This window comes from Calidris pugnax, unplaced genomic scaffold (genome assembly GCF_001431845.1).
Source record: "Calidris pugnax isolate Ruff unplaced genomic scaffold, ASM143184v1 scaffold103, whole genome shotgun sequence".
NCBI classification, from domain to species: domain Eukaryota; kingdom Metazoa; phylum Chordata; class Aves; order Charadriiformes; family Scolopacidae; genus Calidris; species Calidris pugnax.
In genome coordinates, this window is record NW_015090990.1 from 11,882,886 (window position 1) to 11,909,877 (window position 26,992).

At 38.0% G+C, this 26,992-nt stretch overlaps 1 protein-coding gene across 3 annotated transcripts in view; it reads right to left on the minus strand.

The window, feature by feature from the left end:
• The window catches only part of ZNF385B (zinc finger protein 385B), a 175,372-nt gene that overhangs the window by 143,997 nt on the left and 4,383 nt on the right, over positions 1–26,992 (minus strand). The window lies entirely within an intron of this gene.

Consider the following 26,992-nt stretch of genomic DNA (forward strand, 5'->3'; position numbering starts at 1 on the left):
CTCACTAAACACTGGTTGCAGAGCTTTTCACTTTCCAATGCCCACAGCAGTACCCACTGCCCCAAATACAATTATTCAACAAAAAGGATGCTGACAGAGATGTTACTGAAACTCTGGAAGACAGGAGACTGTTCAAGTGAGACTAATGAATACTTTCCATTTTTATATACACCCAAATTTTCAACCTTCAAACAAGCATTAAGATGTTGTATAGAATAGTCCATCAATACCTTTACAATTAAAACTATTATACAGAGAAATGTCAGCTAGAAGTTAGTCTTGTGGGAGCTACCTAAATGCACAGTAAATTACAGTCCCTAGACAACAATCCAAGAGCCTGAAATATGCACTTGTCCCTAGAGAATAAAAACCTCATGATAAATGAACCAAACTGCACAAAGAACAGTTTCATATATATGGGGGAGGAGGTGCGTAGGTGCGTATTTTATTTAAGGTATGCTGCTAAGCCACTAGAGAAGAAGGGGAGAGGGCTCTTTATAAGGGTGAGAAGGGACTAAGGTAACTCAAATAGAAAAGATTTCTGTTTTCTTGGCTAAAAAACTTGCTCCTTTATGTTTTATTCTTTCCCACCGCCACCCAAATATTCTGGATCACTTGAAGGCTGGCTCAGGGGGCTGTGCAGAAGAGCTCTTTCCAGGCAAGACTGCACCTATATTCAGCTTTTAGAAGCAAAGACGCTTCAAATACAAGGTCCCTTTTTCAGCCCAGGTACCACAGCAGCAGAGATCTTTGTGCGTATCTACCCCTCTACTAGACAAGAGGAATAAGAGAGACCACATCTCCAGGCACACAAAACAAAACACAAAAGCAATTGCACCCAAAACGGTGTAGTCGAAAGCAATGCTAGAACACTCCACTCTTTATCCAGACAAGAATATTACCAGGAGAAAGTCTGTTTGGTTCCTTGGCACAGGTATGTGAATGGAAACAACTTCAGAAACAGTTTATTTAAAGAGTCATTTATGTGGTGGGATGGACTATTTTGTCACATTCCTATCTCTAGCCCATGCTTAAAGTTTTAGTATTTGTAGAAATTCTTCCTCAAGCATGATTCAGCAATCAAGTATTCTAAATAAACAGAGTTCATAGTCGTAGTCATATATTTGTTTCGTATAAGTGACAGTTCTGTCATCAAATAGAACAATAAAAAAGATAGACATCACATAAAATATTAAAACAAAAAATAATTATGAAAAATAATTGTAGTGTCCAGGAACCTAATCGCTTTTAAAAACAAAATACTAGTGATCCTGAAAACCTAGGCTAGACAGTCACACTAAATCATTTAAGCATAAGTATCATATTTCAAGGCAAGCAACCAAGATCCTCGACTCAGCTGATCTTAGATGACATTTTCATCTGAAAATTTAATCTGCTTAGAGCTTTGGTATTTGTTACTTTTCAATGTATTTTTTTAAACCATAAATAACTTCCACTACTCCCTTTGTTTTCTGTATATTTTCATTTCAACAACGCTGTTGCAGTTTTTGTTCCCTGAAGTAAAAGGTTTTGAAACAAGTGCTTTTACATTACATTGTTCTAGATGCTATAAACATGCAAATATAATTACTTAATAATAGAATTGGTAACAACCTAAAAATCCTGGCTTATCAGAAATCTCCTAAATTTGCTTGCAGAAAGCAAATAATAATTCCAAATATAATTCAGTAATTATTTCAATAATCTCTAAGATATTAATGAAACTCAATTGGTTTGGATACATTTAAGAGTGGCAGAGCCAAACATCTGCATCAGGAATCTGCACGGTCCCAAAGGCAGACCGATGAAGCAGACAGCTGCTGCTGAGTACCTGCAACAGCACCAGAACCTTTCAAAGGGGGTTTATTTTGGAAAGCATCTACCTGCTACTGCATTAGCCCATTATCACTGAAACGAGAGATACATACACTCCTAGACTGCACATTTTGATTTACTTTCATCCAACGGAACACAACCTTTTGATTGATAACGTCTGAGACTGCAGAAATACGAACCAAATGGGGAAAATTAGAACACTTGCCTAAAAAGTGTGCTCCTAATATGACCAAAAATGTTCTTAATGTGGACACACCCAGAAAGAAAAACTGAGCATAGCAGGAATTCAAACACTGCACCTACACCCTAAGGCAACATCCCAGCTGCCAGCCTAGAAAGAAAATTAGCCTTCAGACAACCAAGAAGAATTCACTGTCCAAATTTAACTTTTGCATTTACAAACTGATAGTTTTAAACTCACTTTTACTATGAAGTACTGTCTCAGTTGCATTAACACAAGACAAATCATAGAATCATAGAATGGTTTAATGTTTCCTTAGAGCAATCCCTTGCTACTAATTTAAGAATTAAAAATCACAAGCTGAAATTTTAAAATAACTCTGATTACCTAAAGGCCTGTATCTAAATTAAAAGGTGATCTGATCATAAGCAGCACTGACCTCCCAACAACTGTTGGGAGCAGCAGATGCAAAGCACTTCTGAAAAAATACCTACATTGAACATTTTACACCTTGGCTTTAGGAGGACATGCAGCAGCGTACTCTGATTGGTCCAACCCTGGAGAGGACCTGTACTTGCAGCCAGAAATGAATGCAGATCCTTTCTTTAGAAGGCAATCAGCATGCTTTACACTTATGAAACTTCTACATTCACATTAAATTATAATTGAAAAGAAAAGAAACCAACCACAAACCAAAAAACTGGAGCAATCTTCCTATATTCTGCATTTCCTAGTCACTCAAATTTATGCATCTGGCAAGTGTCTTTTTCCTTCAAAAAGAGCTTTTCACTGCAGATAGATTTTGAAGAGTTCTGGATGGTACTTATTCTCACTCACCAGGAATCAGATATGAAATGGGGCCATTTTGTTCCTCAGGCTTACACATAGCTCAATAACATTATCACGTAACAGAAGCAGCTACTTGACACTATAATCAGCAAACTGAGAATAAAGAGAAGTTACATGATCATTATATTCTGCGAAATCAAACAAATAATTTAGAGTCATAGTTATAGATGAGATTGTGAAGAGTAGGTGTTTTAGATGGGGTTGTGAAGGATTTAAAAGTAGGTTTAAGACTAAAAACAAGAGTATGATTTCATTAAAAGGGAGAAAGGATGGGAATTAGCATATGGGGAAAATACAACACATCAATCCTGTGAGCTCCCACTTTTGTATAACCTGGATACAGCACAGTGTGTCAAGTCTCAGCAGAGGCTGATACGTAACAATATCCACAAATTAAAATATCCCATTCAAAAAGGACATGATCCTGTGAATCACACTGGAGCGACACACACATTACAAAGACAGTGCTATATCGCTGTAGTTGTATTTATTAAATGACGTAAATGACTAGATCCAATTAAGAATTGAAAGATGGGACTGTGAAATCAAGAAAAAAGAGGAAACAAAGAAAAGCGTTCAAATATGTTAGAAAACATCTAGCTGAAGTGATCCAGAAAAAAATCTAAGTCTGCAAAGGGACTGTATACCATCTTCTCCTTTCATAGGTACTTGAAGTTCTGCATCAAACCACACATACTCGTTTTTACTCTGATCAAAATCGTAAGAGGAAGCAAGGCAAGTATAAGAGCTTTTCAGGTATTTGACATAAACTGTTACCAGACTAAACAAGTTGTCCTCCTGTCACATTTCCTCCCCAGTACACAGAACTGTGATCTACCAGACTAGATTCTGCAAGCAATACTGGAGCAAGAATAAATTAGTGATTTATGACACCACATTAAAATGCTTAGGTGTCATGAGATACTCTTTTGGATTTCAGAAACCACATCTTCTCAGCCTCTTGCAGCTGGCAAAGAAATCTAAGTGTGGACATCCTTTGTACATGAAGCTCAAAGCAATTAGCCTTTCAGTTTAGCTAATTTACTTTTAAACAGACTTGTGCTTTCAGAGGAGCTACAAAGAAGTATTATATATAGTACACTGCTCTAGGTGAGAATGTGCAAATCTTTACTCAAAGGAAATGAGCTTTGGTTATCCTAATGAATTAGTGATGGTTACATGAAGCATTCTTTTCCTGAGTGCTGGTCTAAACTTTTGCAATGCCCATTCCTAATTAGTTGATACTTCAAAGAACCACTATGCTGGAAATTTAATTAGACTGCCATCCCTCTGTGGATCTGTGCCAGGTAAGCAAAACAGAAAATGTATTTTAACAACTTACATATGGTCAAAGAGAATTCTCTCCTTTAGCCTTTGAAAATAGTCAAATGAATTACAGAAGACACGGGAACAAATAGAAAATGAACTGGCTTTTGTTACATTTCCAAAAAGGTTCATTCAGACAACCGGGCGGAAAAAGAGAAAGAGAGACCCAAGACAGAGCCTTGTGCTGTACACCTACAAGCGTCTCCTGCAGGGGAAAACTCTCCATGCAGATGGACCAGTGAAGTCTGCCTGCGTGCCTTAAGAGCTGCAGTCTTGCACCGGAGGAAGTATGATTCCATGGTTCCTCATCTCTGCCATAAAACGCTCACACATACCAAAAAAATAATTAAAAAAAAAAGAAAAAAGAAAAAGAAAAAAACAAGCAACCAGCATGAATACCTCCAGAACATTATTTAAAGGAAACTCACTAGAGGCATTATTCAAAAGAAACTCCCTAGAGCTGCTTTTGAAAAGTCTCATGACCTTTCTTATATTTTTAGACAGTATTTCCCAAACATAGATAAACTATCAAGAGGCATATGGTTTGCACCATCTGGGCAACAAGTTCTATTGGGATACTGTGGTGAACAGCATATGCATAGTGCCTGGTGCACAGTATCCTACAGTGTTAAAAAAGCAGGAGAGACTATTTTGAAGCCAACCTTGAAAAATCCCCCATATGTTTAAGGGACCAGTTTCCTTTCAGAAGATGTGTTCCTCTTTCTTTCAGTACAAATCAAAACAGAGAACTGCCATGTTTAATCTTCATCTTGTTCTGAAATTCTTGAAGGAGGCATCATATTCTGCAATGTTTCCACCTGTCTAAATATTTATTAGCCATCCATACACATCTGATCAACACTTTCTTATTTTTCATCTCTGCTCACAAAGTACATATTTTAATTCAAAGTTACAGCAAAAATTGGATGGTTAAGAGAAGTAAATACATTTTTATTCCTTGTGACAAATAAAGAATAATCAATTAATCGTGGCACACTGAGCAAACCAGGTTAAGGAATTTTTTAGCCTGTATTTTGATGCTGGAATCAAAGAGGAATAGGAAGTCAGCTTACTATTCCTGTGCATGAAAAGTTGTGAATGGTGTAGTATGACAAATGGCTGACAGCCTCTTCACGAACACATTTTAGAATATTTAACATTTTGAACAAGATTCTCTTTAAAAACAGATGGTTGTTTCACAACACAAACATTAGCTGTTCAGTACAAGGTAATTCAGAAAACTGAAAACATTCAAGTAGCTAGTATTTTGTTTTGTTCTACCAGCCTTGAAATTGTCCACATTAAGGAAACCTAAAATTAGACCCATTGAACTAGACTGTGAGCTCAGCTAAACCACAGTAAACCAAATCGTTCTCGACTTAGATTATCAGACTGTGGTTGCATGGTGCCCATGTTTGCAGCTAGTTCTAATTATAAGATTGATCCTTTCCTCTTTAGCCCCGAAACTTACAGATATCTGGCATGCTTAACATTAACAACAGATTTACACATCAACTTATTTGACGGAGTCCTCACCTGGCATAACATATCTGACTGCTGCCAAGAAAGTTAACCAAGTTTGGAGTCCAGACAGCTATCTTGGATTATGCTTCAAAACGAACAGAACATTCTCCAGCATTACCATAACAAATGGCTTGACGAACCATTTGACAAGTTGGTGTCTTCTAGTTGGGAATCTGTCATTAAGCCATTACTTACCTTCAGTTAACTTGCACTCTACTTTAAGTACTCTTATCTAATTGTAGAAAAGCTTCTAGATGCGCAAAGTGTCCACCACATGATTGTATGTGTCATCTTAGACTTCTGTCCTCGCCTACCATGTGCCTAAGTCTATCAGAGAGAACAGACCTGCCAGGATAATGGCTACTCAGCTCCTTTAACTTTCTCCATCAGTAAGTCTGTTGTACAATATTTCTGATAACCACACTGCCACCCCTGGTGTGTTAGTTGCAACACATTCAGCAAGGTACCACATAGTCCAGTCTTTTGTTTTAGTGTCTTCATAAACAAAAAAGAGTCCACGACATACCAGACATCACCGATTGTCAGCATTGGGTCATACTTATAGATTATTTCATCCACAAACTCTAGTTTTCTCTCAAAGACCTAAACCCCAAATATTATGGAATTCTAAAGCAACATCCAGGAAGGAGAAAAAAAAACTGCAAAAGTACAAACTTAAATGAGTTCTTTGTTGGACAAAGCCAGGATTAAAACATATGACCTGCCAAATTGTGAAGCCGCCAGCAAAAACCAATGAAAAAGATAGGTGGGATGCATTTAAAAGGTTAAAGGTTTAAAAGTACAAGTCATTTTAATAGCCTCAAACAACAGACCAAAACTTCAACAAAAAAAAAAAAAAAGTTAGTTTTTCCAAGTTGAAAAGAACAAAGTGAGTTTTCTTAAGTGTATTCCCTATTTTGTCCATGTTCACAATCTGCTTCCTTTAGATTACAGAATTGTCTTATCAATTACTAATTTAATAAAATAAACTGGATGATATTGTCTTTAAGATTTCTAAGACTTTTTCCTAAATCTCTAGACTTCTACAAAGTCGCTAGGTTGGATTCTTTACTTGCATCTTTCAAAGCATTGTATCCAAGTATTCTATTAAATCAAAGGACTCCTCTTGCATTCCTACATAGAAAAAAACCCATAAAACACTAATTTAATGCATCTCCACCAGATTATACAACTCAGAAGAGCTGAAAACAAGCTTATAAAAGGAAAATGATGTAGAGTATATAGTTTGAACCTGCTTTGAACAATAGAAGGATCACAAAAATTAGGTTTGTTTTTTTTTAAAAGAGCAAACTATATGTTTTACAATCAACTCTTAAAACATACAATAACTTAATACCCACTGCAAAGAAAATGGCTTTTAACTAATTGGAGAACTGGTACAAAATGTAAGGTACTTCTAGTAAAGCACCTTTTAATTGCAAGAAAAAGTTTTAGGCATGAACTTGTGTGGATAAAGATCAAAATCCACTCACATAATGGGAGATTCCCACAGGGTATTTGTACCTGGCTGTTGCTTTATCTTGTTTGAGCATAATCACATTGAGGAGTACATAAAGCTTTGGTCTCAGGAAGCAGAAATCATTTCCTACCTTTCTTAAAAATATCAAGGATTCACCTGAGCATAAAAGGAAGACACAACGGAAAGCCAGGAAGAGTAGATAGCCTTCTTGTTCATATAGCACAAGCCTGACAATGCTAGGACCTGAATATGAGTTGCACTGGAAACCATTAATTCACAATAAAGCCTGGTAATGCTGCAAAAGAGCTCTTGGATACAAGAGCAAGAACTTTGAGGACTGTGTGAAAAGAATAACTGGGCATGAACAAAGAACAAGCTATATTCAGAAATAGCATGAGATTGAGGCACATTGGCTTGCTTGACAACACTAAGAATTCTAAGAGAAAACCCTGCTCAAAACTGCAAGCATAATCAGTGGCAGTGAATGTCAATCCCAACATGCTCCTAAAAAGATAGTCCCAGATTAGTCAGCCATAAAAGACTGTGAATGTCCATGTAAACTATTGATTCTCTTTTGGAAGAGAAAAAACATTTAAAGCAGTGTTCCCTTAGAGTACAAAGGTAAAGGGACATGACATATGCTTTGTCTTATAAACTACTTAAGATTTATGATCAAGTTATAGGAGAATTATGCAACTGGCAGTGACAGATCAGAAGAACAGGCAGGCAGATCACCTAGTTTGAAGCCACCTGCAGGAATGGATCAGGTTAAAACTGACATTGCCTTGAATGTAACCCTTCACTTCCCCTTTTCCTTGTTTAAAGGAACACCAGCTAAGCATATTTTGTGCTAATATTCAACTGAGAGAGGCCTCTGGTGGAGTCAAAAATATGGCCACTCCCTAATTCCTCCTGCCCATCCACAGACTTGCACAGACCTCTCCTAAACTCAACCTGCCAGTCACCTCAGGCTTTAGCAACTGCTTTATGAAAAAAATCCATTTTGAATACCCATCTAATTCCACATTAAAATACACACTTCCATTCATAAAGACTGAGGCAGCCTTTCACTGTTTTTGCTGACACTTCACACCCTGATCCAGAAATAGCACAGGCATGTGCTTCCTTGCTGCAAATAATCCACCCTGCTGTCCCCTCAATTACAAGCCTCATAGAGTCTGAGTGCATTTGCTCATACAAATCTGACAGACAAACCCTCCTCATTTCTTTACATTTCAGCCAGTGCAACCATACTATTGCATTAATCTCCTTTGGGTTTGATAAACTTTTGGACATACCTCTAACCTTTCCATTTTAAGTTGAAAGGCAGTACTTGAATTGGGAATTCATGTAGGGTTTAGTTTGGGTTTCTTTTCTTTTATTATTCATTCGTATAAAATCAGTATACTATTTGGATATCATACTTCAGAAGCAGAAACACCTGAAGAGACTCAGAAAGTATATTTTCCCCTACCCCAAAACCTTCATACCAAAGAATCATTGGCAATTCCAACAGCAGCAAACCACATAAACATTTTAAGTCCTGCACTCTTGTAGGAATTCTGCACCAAGTATCCTGAAGGTACTGAGAAAAAGAACAGTCAAGTCAGCTATTTGATTCACTAAAGTAGATTCCATTTCATTAAATTGTTGTTTCATACCCATTTCAGCAGATACACATACTAGCTAAGTGCGAATAAAACATGCTTAAACAAAAATCAAAATAGATGTCTTAACTGTAGTATAAAGCAAAATGCATGGTAGATGCATGGATTTCTTCTTTAAAATTGATACAACCCAGAGCTTCCTACAGGACTAGCTTTACTATCTAAAATGCTCTACTTAAAGAGCCTGTCACATGAATGGCATCTGATCCTTCCAACCAAAACTGGTCTAAATAGAACTTTTCAAAGCACATATGTTCAAAAAAGAGGCTTAGTGCACAGAGTCAGGGACAGAGAAGATGAGGGAAGTGGCCTGTGGGTATTTGTGCTCATCAGGTATGATCAGATATGAGGCATCTAAACATCACCTCTGACACGGAACCTAAGAAACAAAAGAATTATTTTTATCACAAAAGCACTAACAAAGATTAAAGGTCTGCCAAAATAAGGGCTATTCAAGTTCACTGTCAAAATGAACAAGCAATGGAAGAACCATCTTACACCCACCCATATTACAGAGATGGACCCAAGGCACACAATTCAGCTTTTGCTGATCACTGCATAAAGTGATCCTCTTGCAGTGCTGACTGCATACCAACTGCTGTGCTAACAAGCGGTGTCTTCCTTCGGACATTTACAAACATCAGAATGCTTATTCATGACAGTCCCACATATCATCTGCCATCCCAGATGGTGACTGGTGGGATGCTGATTTTGTCCTAAGGCAGTTACCACCCACCAAGATAGTATATGCAGGGCTAAACAAAAAGCATGTGCCATCTGCTGTCAAGTTTATAAGACTTTCGGAGACCTACTAGGTTAGTTTAAGTTTATTTTAGATCAGACAGGTCAGGAGGCTATAGCCCTCTAAATACCCAACAGAAAAAAGGGTAAGTTGCACTGTAACAGACATGCAGGAAATCAAGAACTCGTTACAACGTGCTGCTGGGCCCACCACTAACACCCTGAGAACAGCAAAGGATTCTTGCTGCGATCAGTGGCAAAAGGCACATACAGCCCACAGGCTCAGAGGGAACCACAGGGAACCTGCAACCAAGAAGCAAGATGAAATTCTGCAGAACTTACTGATTTCTTTGGCCTGAAGAAATTTCAGAAATTTTCTTTCTTGCTGACAGGATGTTTCCTTCTGTTGCCTTTTATTGCATCTCTCTACCTTTATCATTTTGACAGCTGTTTTCCATCTTATTTCTCACCTAGCCCCATCTCTTTTCCTGCACCCATATCTCCGTTGACTCTTCTCCTCCTGCTCATGTGCTGCCATACTATACACACTGTGGAACCAGAAATCCATTAAAAAGCAGAACGACTGTGACATCTTCTGCCTGCCTCACCAACTGCGTGGATGTCCTCTTACTCACTTCATCTGCCATATCCATTTATAGAAGGTTAACAGAGAATATACCAATTCCCCCAGTCTGGGGCTATTAACCACTCAAACTACAGAAGTCTACGTGTTCTTCTTAAATCGTCTAATTTAATTTCTTTTTGTACATCTATAAAGATCTAAAGCAAGCAGAGAAAACCAGAAAACACATTCACTGCACTTTTCCAAACATTTCTAGATCATTAGGTACATGAATACCTTTCACTGAGGCAGGGAATTAAACCTTGCACGAGTGTAAAGGTTACATCACTGTCTACACAGAAGAAAAAAAAAATGAAGTATTGCTTAAGCTTACCCCTTAGGAAGTGGATTTTCAAAACATGGCCAAATTGCCTTTAAATCATTAACATCAGAAAATCAGGACACAAAGGAGAAAGATCATAAGGGTATGTACTGCACAGTAATGAGAGACAGCAGCTGCAAAGATCTCTGCAGGGGTCCAACACTGTAAGAGCCCCTGGTGCTACAGCCCACGCCAACAGGGCTGCATCACCAGAGATCCTCCTGGAAACGCTACAGCAGATGCTGAAGGAAGACGCCTCCAGCCAGCATGAGCGCATCACCTCCTCCAGCATTCATACTATGTGGGGCAGAGGCAGGGCAGAAGAGCAGAACACACCAGTCATCTCCAAATGACAGCTTGGCTCTTAAGAAAAAGTAGAGGTCATCTAATGGAAGAAAATCTGGAGAAGTACGCGCAAAGAGAAAGGTTTGTCGTTCCTCTCCCCCAACACAAGCAACCAGAGGCAATGAGGGGCACAAGGTAGAGTTTCTCCATGACGCCTAACAAAAAGTTTCCTTACTGTCCTTTAAGTGAGTGTTATTACAACCGTCAGTTACTTTAAATCATCCCAGACCATGCTGCCTACTGCAGAGACCACAAATAGCAAACTATGCATCCTACTGCAGCTGTATGCAGAACACGTGCCTTTATTAAATGTCCACGTAACCATAAATGTAATTAAAACTCAATATAGAAATAAAGTTATTTTACACAACAAGATCTGACAAATAAAATAACACAAGTCACAGTTGGTCTTATACTGCCATCCTGCACAGAATAAAGTTCTGTCATCTCCTTAGGGATATAAACATTTTTCCACCTTTATTTTACAAGTATGAATCTGAAGTCTTCACAGAAATTCATGCATACTGCTCCCATAAAAAGTAAAAACATCATTTTGCAAAGGGATAAACTTCTGATGAAGTCAGTCACACTGAAAATTGACTGTTAATCTCCTCTAAATAAATATAACCCCCAGAAAGATGGAAGTGTGAGCAGAATATAAATTTTTTGCACTTGAAAATGCTGAGGTGCACAACAAGAAGCTTTTACTTTAGCATTTACAGCTGAAGATATCCTTCAGAAGCCCATTTTACTCTCATGAGATATTTCTCTCCAGTCATTCACTTTTCAAAGCCTTTTGCAACTTTAAGATTGCAGTAAAGCTGACTTCTGTACTTTGTTTCAGTAGATCTCTCTCCCTTGTCTGAGCTGTCACATTCCTTGAAGACATTTGGTGCTTTTTCAACTTCCTAAACATTTTATTAATTACAAAATAAAAAAATAATATTCTTTTTGCATGTCCCAGTTGACTTCATGATGCAAAATATTCTTTTGATAAACAATTTCTGTGATAGATCCCCTGACTAATGAAGGCCTTGCTCTCTCACACTAGCTTACCTAGTTGACCTGTGCTCATTATATGTTGCTGAATAGCTGATAACCGAGCACAATTTCTGCTAAAAGACAGTTTTAAACAAACTTACTGCCTTAAAAGACCCAATGGATTGAACACGCCTCCTGTGTTGACATCACAAACATGGTATTTTGAAACATTGAACATTTAGAAAGGTTCACTTAAGAAAAACTTCAATCTGATGTCTCTCTTGCTTATGACATTCCACTCATCAGTTCAGGGCTGCTGGCTTTCAGAATGCTATCTTGCAGTATTAGGCATTTTCCTTAAGCATGGCTCATGCAGTCATAAAAATCTCTAGAAACTCCAGCTTTTTAAATATCCCTGTAATTCTTGCAGAGACGACTGAAAATATGAACCCTAGAGGCTCAAAAACTAGAAGGGAATTAAAGAGAAACCAATTTCAATTTTCATCTAGGACCTGACAAAATTTTTGAATGTTCAGAGCTGACAATATTTCTGGCAGCCAGGCAGATGCATCTCTCAGCCATGCACTGGATCAACTCCTGTATTGCTGCTATGCTTTATGACTGTAAAAAACACAAGACTTACAAAAAAGACCTTCAAGTCCTGTCCTTGTGTACCTCAGCCAGGACAAAGCTCCGAAAATCAGACCTGTATTTTGCCATACATGGCTTTCCAGGGTGGTTTCCAGCCACTTGCTGTGGGCCAGTGCTGGCTGTTGGTTTAAAGATCCTCTTTTCCTGGTGTGTGCAGTCCATAAATGCATCAGAAGGCAGATGTTTCTTCTTCTCCTGTGTTCCCACAACCTCCCACTTCACCTAGACTATTTTTTCCAAGACACAGAATCACACAGACAGAATTGTAGTGGTTGGAAGGGACCTCAGAGATCATCGAGTCCAACCACAAAAAAAAAAAAAAAAAAAAAACACCACAAAAAACACAAACCACCACCCACCACCTAAACACACAACAACATCCACCAAACCAAAAACCATCACCCACCCACACAGCACCCCACCACAAACCAATAACCTTGGGCACTAGAGCATGCCCTGAAGAACCATGTCTACACGTTTCTTAAATACCTCCAGGGATGGTGACTCCACCACCTCCCTGGGCAGCCCATTCCAATGCTGGATAACCCTTTCAGTAAAGAAATGTTTCCTAATATCCAACCTGAACTTCCCCTGGCGCAACTTGAAGCCGTTACCCCTTGTCCTATCATCTGTAACTTGGGAGAAGAGACCGACCCCCGTCTCTCTACAGCCTCCTTTCAGGTACTTGTACAGAGCGATAAGGTCTCCCCTCAGTCTCCTCTTCCCCAGACTGAACAACCCCAGTTCCCTCAGCCTCTCCTCGTAAGACTTGTGCTCCAGACCCCTCACCAGCTTCGTTGCCCTTCTCTGGACCCCATAAAGAAACAGGATCTCCTTTTCCCCAGCCAGAAACCTTCTCTGCACCTGTCTCAGTCTGAACTCATCGTGAGCAGTAATCAAACCAGTTCCCTGAACTCCAGATCAGGACTCATCAGTTTTGCAATTGCAATGTTAATGCTTCCTTATCCCTAAAAATCAGGAAGGTTAGGCATCACTAGTTCATTTAACAAAATACTTATAAACATATACAAATCAATTTTTTTATTTGTTTAATCATGTTTCATGAGGTATAGCAATTAAATAACTGGCAAGTATCAGTGAGAGTTCTCAGCTACTGTAATTCATCCAGCTTGTGCAAAATGGCAATTCAATCACCAACCCAAACTGTCAATTAAATGTCACTTTATTGTTTTTAAATATTTATCAGTCTTTAGCTAAGATATGAACAAAGAAAGCCCATTTCAAATGTCAGCAGAAACAGACTGTCATCTGCCACAGGAAAGCAACTAGACCGTAGAGATCCCACAAGATATCCTTGCAATGGAATGGATATGAAGGACTTGGTTTCCAGAAGAAATTTCCAAATATATGCACCTGCAAATTTTCCAATTACATTTTCTACTTCCCTTGGAAAGTCCTGTTTTGTAGCTGAAGTTTTCTCTACAAAATAATCAATTTGTCAAAATGTTATTTGCAGAAATTGCATAGCAGTTAAATAGCATCATGAGCACTATCAACAAGGGTCACAAATGGAAAAAAAATAAAAACTCAAGAATTCTAAATTTTACAGAAGCAACTTTGAAAGAGTTTTTTATTTGTGTTTAACATTTAAGACTTTACCCCAAACTTAGACCAGGAGACAAAATTGACACTAAGAAGTGAGGTAGCAGCTTGGTTTTCCAAACACTTTTAACCAATGAGGTCTTGGAGACCCTTCATGAACTAGACTGACACTGTGAAAGCCTGCTCAATCCTGCTCATGTTTTGAACTGGGGCATGGCTTAGGTGACAGTTGTAGCTCTGCTAGAGATGATCAACAAATATTTTGCAGGAAATGGGGCTGTATCTTAATACCCCTTTCCCCTCTTTGATATATGAAAAATCTCTTCTAAAAATAAGCAAAAAAACCCCAAAACCAAACCACAACAAGAAAATAGGCAATAGGGAGAAAGAAGAATCTTAAGGGCTAACTCTATAACTCAGTGCAACTGCAGATGCTAAAGCAGAACCTTTAGCCACAGCATAACAATATCCCGGTATTGATCAGCCTGGAGCTCTTGACCTCTAAAGATATTCAAGGTTCACATTGGATCATGACAAATTCTCAGGAGAAAGTCATGGGAAAGACATTTTCATGAGTTTCTTATTGCATACTTGTGGCCCAGACTTACATTCCTCACACTGCAAAAAATTCCCAAAGCTAACTGGAGCATACAAAGACTGGGAACAATCTCACGTCCACCTTTGGGTTTGCCCAACTTCATAAACTACAATGACCAAAAAATTCACAAAGCTAATCACCTATCAATAAGCCACATTAAAAAGGTCAAAAGTTATAAGCCACATTTTGTCCGTCAACACAAGAAACAAAATTTAACAGGTTATTCTATCCTGTTGTCTATCTAATCCTAACTCTGGGCAGAACATAGTTCTTGCACAACTCCTTGAGCAAGCATTACACGTGACACCGCTATAACCCATTGCTGCTGCTGGGCCATGCATACGCACACACACACATACATGTAAGACATATACAGTCAGCTTGTCAGATTCTCTTGCTTTACCCTTTCCGTGAAGTAGTAGTAAAACAGACATTTCATTACCCAAATGCAGAAACCAGTGCTCAAATAGTACTCAACTCTCAAGATAGCACCTGCAGCATAGTTACCATTTACCAGAAGACTGCTTTATCCAGCTTCTCAGTGAGAAAATTCCTGCATTTCAATAACTAAGTAGTATCTATTCAATTTAGAAGAAAAGAAATTAAAGTAAAAGACTCCATAAACTCCAAAACCAAGTAGAGGTAAGTCACAAGTTTTTGTTACGATTTTGTAAAGACATTTCATACTGCTCTAACATAACTGCATTCAAGGTCCCCTTTCAACATACACTGAACAATGTCCTCCCAGTTCTGCAAAGGTGTTCACCAAGAACTTGTGTACCGGCTAAAGTTTTCCTGACTGTATTTTGAATTACACTGTAAATATAAAGGACAAGATCCATACCTACTTATACTTGCTATAACATTAGGTGTGTCTACATCAAAAGGATAAAACATGACTTGTTTTGCTCTCAAAACAATCTGTCGGTATAGTACGTAGGTTGATCTAATGCCTGCTCCTGCCACAAGGGCATATCTTACCTAGATTATCTGAATAAATCCTGAATAACAATAGAGGAATGGTTTAATCATGCACATTTCATTTTCTAGATACAAAGACAGATAACATAAACAGTATCATTTTAAAGAACCTTAACTCATTTTCCTGTGTCTGACTGTTTGGACTGTAAATGATAACTTAAAACCACTTCATCTGTTCTCTTGTTGACATTCCCAAACCAAATAGACACATGGACCAGGGAACCACAAACTTAAATTATTTTCCTTCTAATTCCTTTAATGAACATGCATATTTCAGGGTAAGCACAAATTTTGGGGAGAAAATTTAAGAGAGAACCCGAAACTTAGCAAAGTTCTTATTGCAACAACCACCAAAGAAAAGTAGTATAGGCCCAACACTGAGGTCATTAATATATACAGCCTGCCTAAATTTTTCATTTCACACCCTAAACAATATTACACTGTGCTCCTAAACAGCTGCCACTTCTGACTCTTGGGATATCATAAATTCATTGTTACACGATGCAATTCCCATTTAAAAAATACATATAGACCCTCTGGAATAAAGCAAACCACAAATTTATGTCATTTATTATTGATGATAAGCACCCTTTTTTCTTTTTAATACTTAGCTAGACTTCATACTCTGTTGATAAAAGACATGAACAAGGAAGACCAGCAGCTGATTTTCCTAAACCAAATCACACTAACAATTTACCCTAGCATACTGCAGAACACTGAAATAAAAACACTGCAATTTCTCCAATGCACAGAAAAATCACAGCAAACTCATTTACTGAAAATAGAATAGAAATCTAATCAAAGCAAGTTGTATGGAATAGCTATATTCTATCTAGGAATAATGAATTATATTTCAAATTAATTCTTGTGCAAGAGAAATAGTTGGGAACAAATAAATTAGTGTCCTAAAACTCTGTCAGAGAGTGAACTCATTTGGGAACTACAGCTGTTGCACTTTAGAGATTTGGATTAAAATCCATCATTATCTTTTGGTTAATACTCTTTCATCGACCAATCAGCAGTCATATGGTGTTTACCAACCCTGGTCACTTAACCCACTTGAATGGCCTTTGTGCTATAATTTGTACTTCAATACAATCAGATTACTTCTAATCTAAATGATTTGTGTCCTTTATGGGACAGATAAACACTAATCCCAAGGTTTCTAAAACATAGCAAGCCCAAACAGTGCCAGTAAGGCGTCCACAGATTGCCATTTTAATAGACTATTTCAGTCAAGTAGGAGAATATTTGATTTGATCATACTGACCCTGCCTTTTAGATACTCATTTCAAATTTCTTATATAGACCAAAAAAAAGAAAAATTTATCAGTGAACACCACCATCAGATATACAAAATCAGCAGCAAATAATCAACATACTAATACTTAGATACCTCTTTTCGATCAAATTATTTCATAGGAAAAAATATTTATTCTTTAAAAGTAGACTAAGCAAGGTGAAACATTTTAAAATTCCTTGTTCAGCAAGGAGTTACACATGGTAACAACCCACAGTCCCCAGTTCTCAATTTAAAATGTCCGCCTCTTCAGAATGGTTTTTCAAGGGTTCAGCAGTTAAAGTGTCCTCAATCATTCCTGTTCTTCAGTTAATCTTGGGTGACACTTGGAAGAAATTGCACTACAGTGCGAGTCTAACATCTAATTACATTTAGCAGTAATATGCTTAGGCTCTGATCTCACAAATGCTTCTGCACAGGTGGATCAGTGAGCATGAAACAATCTCCCTAGAAAAGGAGGGACCCATAGATGCAAATATATTTGCATGACTGGAGCCAGGTACATCAATGTATCTGTACCTTGAAAAATGCTGGAGTCAGGAACAAGAAGAATTGAATTATTCAGTTATAACCTCATGGTGACAGCAAGTATACAAACACCTTTGTACATAAAGATATTATCAGTGTTACCCTATTATACTCACTTATACACCAACATAAATATTTCTTACCTAGAAAAATGTGTCACTAAAATTCCAAGTCCCTATAAAACCTATCACCTTGTAAAATATAACTGATCATATCCCAAGTTAAGCCAGGATGAGCCTACTCAGAATTGGATAAAACATTCCCAAAGAAAAATTAAGATGTTGGATGATCTTAATAGTATCTGTACCCATTACCTTACACAAATCTTAACATGTTTATTTACAATACCTCAGAATAGGTATTAACTAAATATTATCTAAAATGCTTTCCTAGTTGATGACCTAAACTAGAAAGAGAAAGTCCATTTTCTTACAGTATTGTCATTCACATGCAGAGCTGCTCTCAGTAGGTGAGCTCAGCCTACCTCGTAGCAATGTGCAACCTAATACACATGCAGAGGAGGAGGAACCACCACCATTACCAAAATTCTGATTTACAACTGAGACACAAGCCTGACACAAACCTTTAAAAAACCTCCATCCAGATTTGAGAGGACTGAAGCAGATCACTTTATATAGCAGCACATAGTGCTTGCAGGGGGGGATTGCAATATGAAATTTGCCATTCTGGCAGAAAGTACTTCCAGGATTATTCAGAAAATGGCACATATACTCGTTACTCTACTCTGGAAATGGCGCTTTTGATGTTCCTGTACTTTGAGCCTATTACATATTACATATTACAAAACAGTCTCCTTGAAAAGTCTAACAGGAATTACAGCTTGTTTGAGATTTCCCAGGAGAAGTTGCAACAATCTCAGAAGTGCTGGGAAAGCTTCTATAATTCACTTCTGGAATTACAAGCTAGCACAACACCAAATAGAGTTTAAGAGGACCAATCTACCTTTCCAAGAGCAGTAATCTTTGCTTTTCACTAATTTCTCAAGATCTGCCACAACTTCAGAAGGTTGCATAGTTCCTTGCATACTGTATTTCCATTAACTGCAATCATGAAGTAAGCACAAACTGCAACTGTAAAAGGACAAGTCACAGTTTCTCTGCTACTGACATTTAAAAGAATGACGACAGTCCAATGCCCAGAAGCCAAAGACACAAATACAACAATGACCTGCACAGCCCACCTGAACAGACCCACTGCCAGTGCTTGGAGGACACCTGGAAGGAGAGTGTTATTTTTTCCCCAGATAACTAAAAATTTCTGGACCAGCTGTCCCAAAGACTGCTGGTTCCAAAAGAGATTGTAAAAGTCAACAAATACCAAACAAATATTTATGAATGTAAGTGATCAGAAATTTGAAGAAAGAACTTGTAAATTCTACAAATCCTTAAATAATTAATGAATAAACACCTGGCAATAGCAAAACATTACCCTCTGTCAACCCTAAAACATGTTAGAAACCATGTCTCCCAACACAGGAGTTGGTAACAGTCTTCACAAACTCAGTAGTTCATGTATACAGACGGTATCACATAAACTGCAAAGGTACCACAGAGTTCTTTGAAGATTAATAGCAGTAAATCCAAACTTTACCAGAGGGGAGAAAAAGATAACAAAAAAGGATGGACCTACAGATCTCTGAGGACAGACCACAACTCTCAGATGTGAGCCAACAAAGGCTCTAGCTTCTGTGACTCCATAGGTATAGGACTACAGTCTAAATAAGGAATGGACACTTCCTGGAATATGCAGGAAATGCTTATAGATCACAACAGATACAGAATTAAATGTGTATGTTTGTGTTCCATACAGATGGTAGAGACAGGTAGACCTGTAATGTTACTGCAATCTTGGCAGAAGGTGATGATAATTCTCAAACTTAAAGTATGCAGCTGCACAGAAGAAAATAAAGGACCTCTCATTCCACTCCTGTATTTCACATTGCTCCCCCCAGTGATTACTGAAAGCAGCTGCCCCAGATAGAAACCAAATGATTTCTGGAGGTCAAAACAAAGCTGAAGTCACTTCATTTCTGTGATATCCCTGAATTTTTTTCCCCTCCCCGCTCCAGAAGACACACTTAAACCACTTTAACTAATCTAATAACAATCCAGAATTAACTAATTTGAGTTTACGGTATTGTAGATAAGAATATGAGAACGACCTTATCAAAGATGTTATAAAGACAAATATTCTGAACCTAACAGATACATAACTAGAGAAAGATCAGGTGTAAGAGTAATACAGCAAAAAATTACCTCTTTCTTCAAAAATGTTACTTTAGCAGTCAAAGTAAACATTTTAAAAAAACCTCCCCAAAGCCCCATAGCTAACAAAATCAGTTGACCTGCTAAGAGTTTTCCACCTTGTTATTGGAATTAAATCATGCTAGAATAGTACTTTTATAGTATCAAGAAAAAGTTAGAGCTAGATTCTGAATATATGAAACAGCTGCATTAAACTAAGTTTGAGCAAGAAAGATTGCATCTGCATTTCTATTCTTACCTGCTACTTTTATGCTTTATGGAAGAGGCACATTCCCTCCTCGCTCCACTGAGTTGTGTATGTGACAAGGAAGCAAACAACCATAAGTCACGGCAACGCGGACTTTTACGTCCTTGCCATAATAAATGAGAAGATGCTTATGGCTGCTTTCTTCTCCTCCAGCACTCCAGTCACCTAGCTAAGGGAAACCATTAAACAACGAGAGGTGTGAGCCCATTCCAGCTTTCCACTTCATTAAGTCATATATCATTTCTACATAGGAGTCATGGAGCTATAAATCATGTGAGACAGAATGAGAGCTAATTAAAGGGTCAGCTAAACATATAATTTTGCATTGTTGCATATCTGAGTGCTTAAAAATTGGACATATTTTGTATAAAATATTGTCAACTATTAAAAGCCATTTCAAGCAGATATGTATTTTCTTCTAAGAGGCGAGCATTACTGTCTGAAATGATGTTTCATTTCCTAGCATGGAAGGCCCACGAAACCCTGAGTCAGCCTTTTTTTTCTTTTTTAATAATAGACTTAACTCTGCCTTGTACATGTGTTGCAGTGCAGTCTTATATACAGTCTTTGAACTTAACTTTTTAATTCAATTTTAATTTCTTAATCAATTAGAGCAAACTCCTAGGCAAACTTCTGAAGACAGAAATTCACAACCCAAGAAACCTTTATGCGCACTAAGGCAAAGCATTAATCAAACGCACCTAAATCTAGCAGTTAAACTGAAGTGTGAGTACTTCAGGCTATTTACAGGATTCCTTTGCCAATAAGGTATGTCCCACTTGAGAAATCACAATCTATTTCCTGATTTCTCAGTCAATGCAATTACGTGGTAAAAGATCTTTAGGGTTAGAGGTAAATTTGATGCAGACATGTTAACTGAAATATATATATCTCTCTCACAACCCAAGTGGGCTTTTAAGTATGCATAATATTACTGCGACACCTAGAGCATCCGTTAGTAGGTGAGAAACCCATTATAGCAAGGCCATATAAAAATAAAGCTTGAGGATGAGCTTCTAATTCCAAGAGCTTTTTCTCTGAAGTGTTTTTATAGATATGGATATATGTTTTATTTTTATTCCTTCTTCACCTTCTTTTTAGTGACCTGGTAATTGTAGCTACTAAGGCAATTCATCAAATGCAAGAGAATTAATCTCAGAGTAACTATTAACTATATATATTTTAAAATATACATATTCATCAGCCTCAATACGTAACTGCAAGGAATAGCCAAGTGTTTATATGGCAGTCTTATACTCCGTTTCAGTAACTTCGATTTCCCATCAAATACCTTAAAATAAGGAAAAACAATGTTTTTCTACTCTGAATGTATGCAGAGGTTTGACACCTAAGCTTTAAAAATAAGGAGCGTTCTTCTTTTATTCTACTGAAATCAAAAAAATAGGCACATGAAATCTTTAAAAAATACTTTTATTTCAGGCTTGACTGACTGGAAAGGGGGCTCAAAAACATTTTTATTAAAAATGAGGCAGCATGCATCTTAAGATTCACATTTTCATTAGGTATCCCAAGTATCTTGGCAAGTCGCTAGCAGCTCTTGCAATTTGTAGAGCTAGGCTATGATCAGGAAGGGGGACATGGATCAGAGACACAATGAGGTCAAATACTAAGCTTACCAAGCCAGCACAGGGGTCAAGAAATTAGAAAAGTCAAGAAATAAAACTACCAAAGGAAAGGCCAAAGACCAAGGCATTAAGCTGCCTGAGGGAACAACAAAGAGGCAAGGGTGGAGAATGATCAGGAGTGCAGGGCCCAGGCAAGGCTGCCTGCCATCAGCCCACGAAGCCACAGCTCACTCTCCCTCAACTGTCAAACCTGACGTATCCCAAGCACTCTCAAGGAAGTTTTTCATCTTCATCCTACTAACTGTAAGAAGCATTTGGCAGTACTCTGATAAGTGATTTAAGTTCTGCCTATGGTTTTTTGGAAAAGCATACTAGGATTTTTACTGTAATAAGCATTCTGGTGTGGCACTTCAGGGCATCCTCTAGAGCTGGAGATTGTTGGGTGTGGTGAGTGTTGTGGTGGTGGGATGTTGGTTTTGGTGTGGTGTGTTGTTTTTTGTTTTATGGTTGGACTCGATCTCAAAGGTCCCTTCCAACCATGAAGATTCTGTGATTCTAGAGAGATTCTGACAATGCTTAAAAACCAACTAGTACCCATTTTTAAAAACTGGCCCATTCAGAAATGCAAGATGAAACAGTCATTTTAAACAATGTAAAATACTTTCATGGCCCAATGCCAAATAGTGCAACCTTATAAATAATTTCAAAATATACCCAGTTTTTGCAACAAGTCATTGACATGAAGGGAATTTGAGGGTGTTACAGAAGAATCATCATGACAGAGGGACATAATAAATGAGAGGAACAGATTCAAAAATACATAATCAGAAACATTCAAAACTTTGATGCAGTGTCACACAAAATGCAAACTCCAGCTCTGTAAAAACAAGAACCGCTCTACACAAAACATCATGTTAATATTACAAACACATTTATATGGTAGTAATGTACAAAAGCAAGTCTGCCAAGACCCCCACGCTCAGCAGGAAACACGCTGTTGACTCCGAAGTCCCCATGACAGTTCCCATAGTTATCACAACCACATGGTAAAAAAACCGCTCTGATCAACCGTGTACAGCACATGAGGCAGGAAGCGGCCGCGGTGCTGCATGTAGAGATTACAAACCCCACATGCTCCTGTTGGCTACAGACTCCTTGCAGCCCTTCTGCGTCATGTCATCTGGGGTTTAACGCTAGCCTGTACCCCTTTTTTTTAAAAAAAAAAAAAAAAAACAACCATTTGCCAAATCAGATGTGTAAATCTTTTCCTCTGAATGAGAAGGAAGTTTTCCTACCCTTGCTCAAGAGATCTAGATGCCCACTTTACAGATGGAGAAGACGATTCAAATTCTTTCTTACAATACAGAAAACTTGATCAATATTATAATTTACAGTTAAGCAAGCAAGGTGAAAAGCTTCTGAGAGCTACAGGTAACTCATGAGTCCTCAATGAGACTCCTTCAACGGCAGAGGTTTCTCCAGCTCTTTTAAACTGGAACCACCAACAAACCAGCACCAAGTTATACGCAGAAATATTGGCTAATGCAAACACACTGAAACAAGCATTACAGCATTCCTGTTTTGTCTACCTCTTGCTTTCTCCTCCTGATTCTATTTGAGTTACATGATAAATTGTAATTATGAAGGGGACAATTAAGACTCATCAAATTTAGAGTTGAATGTCAACTATGTTGCAGTGCCATACATACCAATAGGGCTTTGTATCATAGTTGACAATATAATCAAACTTTGACATTAGTTCTGTCAACTTTTATTATTACCGATTACCAGTGGAACCTACTTTGATACTTGCTGAAGTTCATAAAGTTCCAGTCTGGTTTCTAAAGCTATTTTTGCATCATTCTTGAGTTGGTGAGACTAACCCACGTGCTGAGGAAAGACAGCAGAACTTGACTTGAAATGTTTTCTCAAAGCTGTTTGAAAGATAAACAGAATTCCAGCTCTTGCCTAGCCTTTCAGGAATATCACTTACTCCACAGCATCCATCACCTGCCTGCAGTAGAGAAAGTGTCCCCGGTAGAGTAGATTTAGTTAAATTCAACCCTAGATCAGTAAAGCTACAGCAGTCTCTGGTAATTCTAAGAGGAGAGTGATTTCCGTCTTCAAAATTTATTTTATATATTTGCAGAAAACATTATTAATTTTGAGCAGTTTAATGCTATATAGAATAGGGTAATGGCACCAAATATCTCTCTAGATATGTTAGAACCGTTCACATTTTTCATACTGTTTATGGGACTGTCATAACTCCATTTTAGCTGGCCAAAACTGTCTATAATAAGGTTTTGTGGCTTCTCATGTCACCTGTCTAAAAGAACGTGCTGAAGTTCCCCAGGCTGGGATCTGACAATACCTGAGCAAATACCAGTGAAATTCAGTCAAATCATGTCAAGCCTCTAATTCTGCTCCACATAGTCATACGAAGTGAATTTCTTCAATCATTCCATAAGCTCCAGAAGCCAGGTTCTGGATCTACACATTTGAAAAGCACTGAGGAACAATTCAAGATTTATCATGATTCCTTAGGAAAGAATTTACAGCTTGTATAGCTTGGTTTTGGGTTTGGTTTTGTTGTTTGTTTTTGTTTTTTTAAAAAGACAGCTAATAGGCTCTTTAAATTACAAGATCATGTTTTCCCTCTCCTCACAGATTGGAGAATAATCAAGACAATGAACAGAAGTCACAAGAACAGCTACCTCCTGAAAAAAACTACCTTATTTGCTGTAGAAGTTGGAAGAAAAGCAGGAGACTGCCAAGAGAAACAGATTCTCTCAAGGTTAAGGAACTTCAGTGCTGCAGTGCAGAATCTATCTGTAGCCTGGGCTCTACCACAGAGCTGCTAGTAATGCTAGGCAAGTTGCTTAAATCAATCCTCCCACAATCACTAATTGTGCACGCCTTTTCTGGGAGCCAAACTTGATACCTGTGAGCTCTAATTTATAGAAGTGCTTATGCTGCAGTTCAAAGCAACAGAAGCTCTGCTGTGAACACACACTACATCATTCCAAGCGTTGACATACCAGTCCCCACAACTCTCAAACTGAGCATCTAACATCATTGAAGACCCCTCTTCTGTGCTGAAGCTCCCCCTCCATATTGGGAGAAGACCATTTGTTTATGTCATGGAAGTGTTGCAGAGATTTTTTTTTTTTTCTTTTTGCTGTTTGTGAAGCACACAGCTACTATAGGCTGAGCACCAGTGAAAAGCCCACATTTTCAGAATAATCTTTGAGTGACAAGCCATGAACTAAGAGGTCCAGGAAAAGTCATTTGTCAGTAAGCAAGCATTAGCTATCCTGTGCACAAAACCTAATGAGAGTCCCACAGAAAAAAAAAAGAAAAAACAAAAGTGACTTGTGATTATTCACAGCAACAGGCTCAGTTAAGGCTGTATAGACAACCTGAGACTTACAGACTTTCTGGCATTTCTTAATTTTCAAATAGTTAACCTTGCAACTTTCTTAAGTTTTCTTAATGCTGTTTGATGTCTATTATATGGTTTTCTTGTTTCTCTGATCAACAAGGAACTAAGTTAAGCATCAAACATAGTATTGACTATGCACAGGCCCCACGATCTACCAAATATGCAGCTTTCTGGCATAGACTGCACCTGCATTGCAGATAACAGACTGCAGGAATGGACAAAGGCAGAATCTTTTTCCGTAAAGCTTTGACACTGATTTATAACAGGATTTCTTAATTAGTAACATATATTGAATAACCTCATTTTAAAAGAAAGATGAAGTGCATCTAGGCACTTACATGCATTTGCAATTCCAAGCCAAAGACTCACTATCCAATTATTAGCAGGTGGCCAAAGGAAGAAAGATTAGACAATTTTTCAATTTTTTTTTGTCATGTACAGTCACGCAAAGATAGAGACTAGGTACTCCTCTGCTAGCTTGTATTAGCATTTCCATTATAAAATGCCATTAAGAGGTTCCCATACCTTCTTTGGAAGTCACAGGGCAGGGTAAGAACTTTGAGAGTGTTTACTTAATATCTTACCCAAACTCATCTTCTTTGGGATACATCGTAATAATGAGTCTCTGTGCTCAAAGCACTGTTTTCCCTGGCTTATGAAAACAAGTTCATTTTTAAAGCTCAATATTATGATACAGAAAAATACACACTGTAAAGTGTAAACCAAGTTACATAAAAATCACATTATACTATTTTTTCCTGTCCTTCCATTTTGAAGCTTACTGTAGTAATGCTTCCTGTCACATCACTAGTCCTTAAACTAATTAATCTTTGAAATTGTATCAAATTGTAATAGGACTAAGGAGACCTGATAGTCTACTGTATTTAAATGGGATGTATTGAGAAGTGTCAAATTAAAACTCAACAGCATGAGCTGTTAAAAAAAAAATCTCCTACCATATGTTTAACTTTCTGGTACCTGCACAAATATACACAGAGAACACAACGTGGCCTACAGCCATAACGACTTAGGCTATAAACTCATTAGATCTTACAAGTTTAGTAATGCTGAGTAGTGTTAAAGATTCAGTAGGTGGCATCCTCGGCTGGGAATCAGCACTACACCAGCCCACCATTAAGTAAATCGATTATAAACCACTTAGCATGAGAAGATGCTGGTTGTAGAATGGCAGCATTTTGGCTGCCATGCTGCACCAAAATCTTCACAAACCATAAAAATACCAAGGCACATTTAACAAAAAAAAAAAAAACAACACAACAAAAACACAGGAAAAAAAAGGAGTACGTTTTAATGTCACAAAATAATTCAAGGTTCACCTCAGTTAATTTTAGTTTGCTCTCCTGACTTTAACCCTATCATTTCAGTCAGGTACACAATTGTTCTTCAGTGCCTGTAGTAAGCAGTTACAGAGTCTTCCTTTATCCACAAGACTTCCCTTAGTCTTTTAAGGATCACCGTCCCTGCCACACAGATGCAAGTAATGGGGTTATGATATTATCACAGAGTGGATTGGCTTTGAGCTTTGTGGTTCGTTTGCAAGAGGAGACTTTGAGAGACACCTCTCAGTATGATTCAGTGAGCTCTAGGAGACATTACCCTACTTCACACGTGGAATGAACGACTTAGTTGCAAGTATGTCCCAAGTCCTCTGTACTTTGAGCACTGGTGTGTCTGCACTAAACAGTTCACCAACAGAAAGCCAAGAGTAATGAAATGCTGTTCAGTGTATTCCAGAATCACGGCATTTTACCAATACCACAACCCACCATCCCGTCACGCAGCAAAGTCACCACAAAAAAGTCTAGAAAACAGTGAACCAAGATGCACAATTATGCAGATCCTGCATTCTGCCCCAGAAGAAATTGCGTTTCACCTATCTGCAAACTGAAACCTATTTATGCAGTCTGTGTTCA